The sequence below is a fragment of the Ictalurus punctatus genome, chromosome 10 (assembly GCF_001660625.3).
Source record: "Ictalurus punctatus breed USDA103 chromosome 10, Coco_2.0, whole genome shotgun sequence".
NCBI lineage: Eukaryota > Metazoa > Chordata > Actinopteri > Siluriformes > Ictaluridae > Ictalurus > Ictalurus punctatus.
In genome coordinates, this window is record NC_030425.2 from 28,776,781 (window position 1) to 28,785,000 (window position 8,220).

Here is an 8,220-nt window from a genome sequence, read left to right on the forward strand (position 1 = left end):
ACTCGCCTCCACCTGGGCACCACTCACAACCTTGTTCCAGAACTAACCTGATCTGTTTAGTGTAAATAATAAATAAAGAAACAAACACAAACAAACAAACAACCCTGGCCAGCTCTGCTCCCACTGGGGGGGTGGAGCTCATTTTTAAAAGGAATATATCCATTAATTTGAAACATTGTGATTTCAGGTTTTTTTTTTGTTTTTTTTTTAAGTATATTTGAACTTAATGTAAATGTTAAGAGGTCGAAGATCTCCATCATGAAATGAATGAAGTTACAGACCGCCCCTTTAAGCGACGGAAGTCGGTCGTTACGGTAATCTGATTGTATGCCGTTGAGTCAACACGCTCTATTTTTAAAGCAGGTTTATAAATATCGACGTGGTGTGTTTTATCTGTTCATCGCGGGTCACTGCTGCGTTCAGAGTTCGTGTGTCTGTGTGTTTTCTCTTCGTGCTGCGACGGAGATCGTAATTCGTCTCCGCAACCGCTTCTATTCGGGTTCACTTCACCAGCATGATTGTGTTGTGCGGGTTTAATGTCCTGTCCATGTTGGATACGGTGATGTTGACGCGCACGCGCACACACACACACACACACACACACACACACACGCGTTGTGTTACAGCATGACAGAAGTTAATGAGTCGTACCGTCAGTTATTCACGCTGACTTTTATCTCCAGCACAACAAAACAAAAGTCCTGAGAGCTCCTGTAATTACACAACTGTGCAGCTGGAAGCCACACACACACTCACTCTCTCTCTCTCTCTCTCTCTCTCTCTCTCTCTCTCTCTCTCTCTCTCTCTCTCTCTCTCTCTCTCTCTCTCTCTCTCTCTCTCTGTCTCTGCTAAATGATGTTTGATGTTGATGATAATTACACATCTCGGAGGAGGTGAATCTGGAGCCGCAGACGAGGACCAGATATTTTCACTGCTTCATAATTCCATCGTTCCAGTAAAATAAAGTGCAGAGCAGAAGAAGAAGAAGAAGAAGAAGAAGAAGAAGAAGAAGGTGGTTTTGGTGATAAAGTGCAGAAGGAGATTGAGGAGAAATCCAGCACACGTCGAAACATCTGCAGCATTTACTGAAAACACGCCCCTTGTTTTGGTTCTAGTTTCGCATCATTTTATTATTTATTTATATTGTATTGATATATTATTTACTCTTTTATTTACTTTACTATATTTTCATCTGTATTTAATTATATTTTATTTGTTTACTTTGTACTTATTTTGTGTATTTTATTGCATTCATTTTTTAAAATCATTTATTTCTTACTATTGTACTGTGATTATTATTATTATTATTATTATTATTATTTATTCCAGATTTTTCTTCTCCTTTGCTTAGCCACGCCCACTCCTCCTCACCTGTAGAGAGCGTGTGTGTGTGTGTGTGTGTGTGTGTGTGTGTGTGTGGTCTCTATTTACCCAATTTTACTCTCCTACAGCAGGATTATTAACCGTCGCTCTAACGTTCCCTTGCGTGACGTCCCGTACTGATGATGTCATCACAGCTGGAGCTGTGCTTTATTCCAGATGTTGGGCTTTTTTACGCCATTTAAAAATACGTTCGGACGTTCTGAAGCGAAACCGCAGCGTTCAGAGCGACTAAAAAAAAAAAAAAAAAACAAGCAGCAGTGCCGTTCAGCTGGTGGCTAAAAAGTATTGGCACCCTTTGTTTACAAATCGTCACACTCATGAACGACACGCTCCGTTCCGACATGTGCTACGCCGCTGGAACACAGCGTGAATGTTATCCCGCCAAGTCATCGGTTCATCGGAGGGCGACGCGCTAGCAGTTTGTCAACGAAGTTCACTTACAAACCAGCTAACGTTAAACTAGCTAACTACAGTCTGTCATTAAAAGTATTAGCCCCCGTATCTCCCCACGCAGATGTGTGAAAGAGGGAAACTGAGCGCTGAGGCATTAACTGAACGCCGATCCTGCTTTAACGCTCGCAGGTCTCTTCAGCGATATAATGCATGAGCGGAGAAGAGAAGTGGGCGGATTTTTTATTTATTTATTTTAAGGCCGCCGAGAGAGCGATAATTAGAGCGCCGGCCGTTATGGCGACGGAAAAGTGGAAATTTTACCGCGTTTCTGAGTTCATTAGGAAATCGCCGCTAACCCGCGCTCTGCAAATGGACGCTAATGGAACGCGAGCAGAGAGAGCAGAGATTCGAGATGCTGCTCGTGGAGGAGACGTCCGTGCTCCGCTGATATCACGTCTACAGATCTGTGCGAGAAATAAAATTGAAAGAAATGTGAAGCACGAGTAGAGCTCCATGTCTGAAACAAAAAGTTCATAAGCGGCACCGTCGCGTAGCCGAGTTCGCCGGGACTCCACGGCACCATGAAGTTGACTCGAGTCATTCAAATTCTTTATTCATTTAAAAAAAAAAAGATTTTTATTTATTATTAATGTATGAATCCGTTACATCTCATGGCTGAAACGTGTTTATATAACATCCTCTCGACCCTGGACGCGTTCACCCTTAGGGAATATTCCACAACAGGACGTTGCATTTCTTGAAGATCACAAGAAGAAGAAAAGCAAGTTCTCTCGTTTTTGTCTTAACTAGCCTTCAAAGTTAGCATTAGCAAGTGACTTCCCTTTCAAGCGCACTGTATAACGCAAGACCCGACTCGTGGTGATTTGCGAGGACGGTCACGGGTGCAGTCGCTGTCCTTTCGTCTTCACAGTAAGCTCTCACGAGCGCTTCGCCGCCATGTTAGCACGTTAGCACGTTAGCATGTTCGCATGGTGTGAGTGAACCTTTGACGTGCCCGTGCCGATACGAGCACGGGCGTTACTTCTGTGATGTTTTTGTATTCGCTAGTTCTTTCTCGAAAAACTCAACCCTGTAAGTCTCAGGTCACCTCTGGAGAGAATGAAAAACATCTGCAAACCAGTAAGAGCTTCTAAATCATATCTGTGGATGGCTGAAAGAGATCAAATAAAATAAAAATAAAAAAACCTTCAGTGTTCGTATCATTTAATCGGAGTTCTTTGGTTCGTTGGAGGCCAAAGTGATCAAACCCGCTCTTAAATTTCCTCCTCGCGTGCAAAATCATTCCCGTGAACAAATCCGACAGCCAGCCGTCCGACGTTACCGCGTCCCCGTGCCATAAACGAGCAATTAAAAAGATTAGCCATAAGCTACATGGATGTGGTTATAAAGTCACGTGGGTCTCTCGCCGAATGTCTGCTCGTGCACCATCTGTGAAACGCAGGACGCTTTCTAATTTAAAGAGCTTCTCGTGATGGGCTGAGGTCTGGGTGCGAGGGAGAGGATTCGTGTCTGTGTTTACTGCTAATTTGCACATTAGACGAGCAGGAGAAGGAGACGCCGCGCTAATGAAGCTGTGAGACGGCGACGTGGGAGTTTGCGTTAATATTACTGCTAATTTACTTTATTGCCCAGATATTATCACGGCTCTTCAAGGAGTGCAGGTGAAAATGAAAAGCGGTGATGGCGTCGTTTCTGAGTTCGAACGTGAGAACGCGTTCGGCGGTCGGTTTATAAGTGCTGAAGGACTGTAAACGTCGCGAGATGGAATGGAGAAGTCATGATTTCATCACTTCAGGCTGATGAACATCTCAAAACGGCCATATATGTTTATGGAGTTCGGGGACTGACTGTTAATGACTGCTTCATGCTGAAGGTGTTGCTTTAATAAATGCAAAACAGAATAAATACGAGATACCAAGAAGGACTATCTGTTTACTGTTACTGCTCTCGATTCGCCAGCGTGTGTTGCTCCAAACTGTGTACATATCTTTCTGCATTGATGCTGCCCTCACAGATGTGTATGTTCCCCATACCAGGGGCACTGACACGCCCCCATACCATGGACCTTGACACGCCCCCATACCATGGACCCTGACACGCCCCCATACCATGGACCCTGACACGCCCCCATACCATGGGCACTGACACGCCCCCATACCATGGGCACTGACACGCCCCCATACCATGGACCTTGACACGCCCCCATACCATGGGCACTGACACGCCCCCATGCCATGGGCACTGACACGCCCCCATACCATGGACCCTGACACGCCCCCATACCATGGTCCCTGACACGCCCCCATACCATGGACCCTGACACGCCCCCATACCATGGACCCTGACACGCCCCCATACCATGGACCCTGACACACCCCCATACCATGGGCACTGACACGCCCCCATACCATGGACCCTGACACGCCCCCATACCATGGGCACTGACACGCCCCCATACCATGGGCACTGACACGCCCCCATACCATGGGCACTGACACGCCCCCATACCATGGACACTGACACGCCCCCATGCCATGGGCACTGACACGCCCCCATACCATGGACACTGACACACCCCCATGCCATGGGCACTGACACACCCCCATACCATGGGCACTGACACGCCCCCATACCATGGGCACTGACACGCCCCCATACCATAACAGACGCTGGCTTTTGGACCTGACGCTGATAACAGCTCAGACGGTCCTTTTCCTCTTTGGCCCGGAGAACACGACGGCTGTTTTGTCCAAAAACTATTTGAGATGTCGACTCGTCAGACGACAAAACACGACTCCACTGTGCTACTGTCCATCTCAGATGAGACCGAGCCCAGACAAGTGGGCGGAGCTTCTGGACAGTGTTGATGTACGGCTTCTGCCTTGAATAGTAAAGCCTTAACTCGCATCTGTGGATGCAGCGGCGAATGGTGTCGACCGACAAAGGTTTACCGCAGTATTCCCGAGCCCATGTCAGGATCTCATTACAGACTCATGACGGTGTTTAAGACAGTGACGTCTGACGGATCGGAGATCACGCGCATTCAGAAGAGGTTTTCGGACTCGCCCTTTACGCGCCGAGATTCGACCGGATTCCTTGAAACGTTTAATGATATTGTGCGCTGTAGAAGCTGAAACGCCCAAAATCCTCCCGATTTGTCTTTGGGGAACGTTCTTCTCAAAGTGTCGGATTATTCACTGATGAATCTGCTGGCAGATTAACGAGCCTCGACCCGCCTCGCTCTCGAAGGACTCGGCCTTTTTTGGAGGCTCCTTATATACGACCCCAAATTCCAAAAAAGTTGGGACGCTGTGTAAAATGTCAATAAAAACAGAACGCGATGATTTGCAAATCTCCTAAACCCATATGTTCTCCACAATAGAACGCAGAAAGGGAGAGTCACCGCCCGGCTTTTATCAGCACTCCGTTTACAATCCTGCGTCTCTGGTGGTATGAAGGTGCATTAGTGCCTATGGAATGGGCAGCTTGCACATCTGGAAAGGCACCATCAATGCTGAAAGGTATATACCGGTTTTAGTGCAACATCTGCTTCTATCCAGATTCCATCCCATCTTTACTCCTGAAAGACTCCGCCTCTCTAAGATCCTCTTTTTATACCCGATCATCTTACTGACCCGTTCCCAATGAACCTAATTAGTTACAAAAGGTTCCTCCAGCTGTTTCTTTTTAGTAACACTTACTTTCCCAGCCTTTTGTCGCCCCTTTTTTGCTTTTTTTTGGAATTGGGTTGTACTATGATTAGACGATTGCCTCGCCTGTTTCCTTCCTCGTCACATCTCCTATTAGTCCTAAATTTCCCCTGTCCCAACTTTTCTGGAACGTGTCGCATGCATCGATTTCAGGATAAACGTTTACCTTCAAGAAAGCTATGCAGTTGATTCGATAAAACATCAGATACCTTGTCTTTATCATTTTTTTTTTGTTGTTGTTTGTTGTTGAAATATGCGTCAAAGTACATTTACACATCACTCCTCTTTGTCCCAACTTTTTCGGAAATCGGGGTTGTATTTACAGATACATAAGTTCTCACTTACATTAAAGCAGCTTGTTACGCACGTTACTGAGAGACTGCAAAGAACTATAAACTCCTCTGTCCTGAAGATGTCTGAAAACTTACAATATATATATATTTTAATATATAACTATATATATATATATATTATTTTTTTTACTGACATCCATCAGGGCGTAGTTCAACCAAAGCTTTATTTTTAAAAAAAAAAGTAAAGTTCTTTTAAAAAGTTCAGCTTTAAAGCTCCTCGGATATGACTGGAGCACAGCGAGACACTTTGGTGATTAGTGGACGTCCAGGTTCGAGGTTGCCACGGAGACGGTGTGTTTAAAAAGGGTGATGGCCCACAGCATTAAAACGAAATGAGCTCTGAATATCCTGAATACGGAGCCAATTATTTCCGAGCCCCAGGGCTCGGCCGGGCAGCGGACTCCGAGAAGATCCTGCACGCTCAGAGAGAGCTCTGAATCTCGGCACTCCTTGAGGATGGACTCGGTCCGGAGGTCGGGAGCGCCGGGTTTATTGTTATAAAAATAAATAAATATCGTATTTTTAGAGATTGCTTCGAGGTGCCGATGTAGTGTGTGTGTGTGTGTGTGTGTGTGTGTGTGTGTGTGGGGGGGGTATTTCAGGAAGTGAGTGATCAAGCATCGGTTGCGTTAGACGTTACTGCATTAAGTACTTTAACGTACATTTTAATGAAATATATGCAGATGGGGGGGGGGGGGGGGGGTAATGTAGTGTAACATACCATAATGGAATATAATGTAAAGTAACAGAATTTGTCTGTGGATCAGGTGGTACAGCGGCTCGTCCACTAATCGTAGGGTTGGCGGTTCGATTCCCGGCCCGCGTGACTCCACTTGTGTCCTTGGGCGAGACACTGAACCCTGATGGCAAGTTAGCGCCTCATGGCAGCTCTGCAACCGTGTGTGAGTGTGTGTGTGTGAATGAGAACCAGTGTAAAGCGCTTTGGATAAAAGAGCTATATAAGTGCATTTACCATGATGTAACAGAACAGGGGCAGCGGCGGCTTGGCGGTTAAGGCTCTGGGTCACCGATCAGAAGGTCGGGAGTTCAAGCTGCCAAGCCCTTAACCCTCTCCCCTCCAGGGGGCGCTGTATCACGGCTGACCCTGCGCTCTGACCCCAACCTCCTAACATGCCGGCGTATGCGAAGAAAAGAATTTCACCGTGCTGTAATGTACACGTGACCGTTAAAGACTCGTTATCATTATAACGAGATGTAGCGTGGAACGTAACGTGACGTGACGTGACGAAATATGTAGCGTGGAACGTAACGATGTGACGATTCGCCGTCACTCTTCTTACGACCCGAGACATTCCTCCGGTTTTCTATTTATTCTTCTTCGGTTCGGCCCTGAAGACGTGAGTGGGCCGTGTGTCGATCCTTGCGGCTTTAACCTCGCTACACGTCGTCTCCGTCCGCGCCGTCGGGCAACCCGAGGTCTTTTTCCTGAGCGGTAAACCTGGTGCCGTAGGAGTAGACGGTGTCGGAGCGGTGCACACGGACGCGCGGGCCTCCGTTCGCGGTGCATTACATCAGTGCAGCGCATTAACGCGGGAGAGGTCTGATCGCCGCGCCGGGTCGGCTTTTAGATTTGCGGCTCCCGTGCGGACGGCCTCGGGTGGACTGTAAATACTTACGAGCTCCACATTACTGGAATTGCGGTGTACTGCCGCTGCGCATTAACTCTCAGATGGACGTTACGAGCTCAGGTGCTCTTTGTTTCCTTCCAGTGATGGAATTTTAAATGTTAGCGAATCTTAGATATTTAGCATGAATAATTCAGGTGAAGGTAAGGAGACAGAATGCCCCGAGCTCGAGCAGCTTATATTCTCCAGCTTGTTTTTTCGGTCAGCAGGAATTCTGGAGAGGACTTTATGACTCGCAGGTCATGAATCTGAGCTGTCAGGGTTCTCAGGGTCTATTAGCACCGGGAGGCCTCATACAGGCAGGGGAAAAAAAAAAAAATCGATGTGTGATTTAATGCTGAAGGTCTTCTGTAAGGCTGAAGGGTTCTCCGTGCAAATTATGCTGCTTCGTGTTCTTACGTTTTGATATTTTTGCATCGTTTTGACTGGAAAAGCGCGTTACGTTTCAAACGACACGTGCGTGCGCGTCCGGGTCGAACTCCTTAACTCGCAGAGATTTCGCAGAGACGTTCTCGCTCCTGTACAAAACCGATTCGGAGGCGGAGCTACATATGAGCACAGTTTGTGACCTCATAATTACTTTTTTTTTTTTTTGTGTGTCGGTGAAGAGTGCCGATATAATCCGAGCGTCACGTGACACGCGGGACGTCCGTTAATACGGTTTAAAAATCCGGAAACGTCTTCCCTTTCTCGGGACGTCCGTATAAACACGAT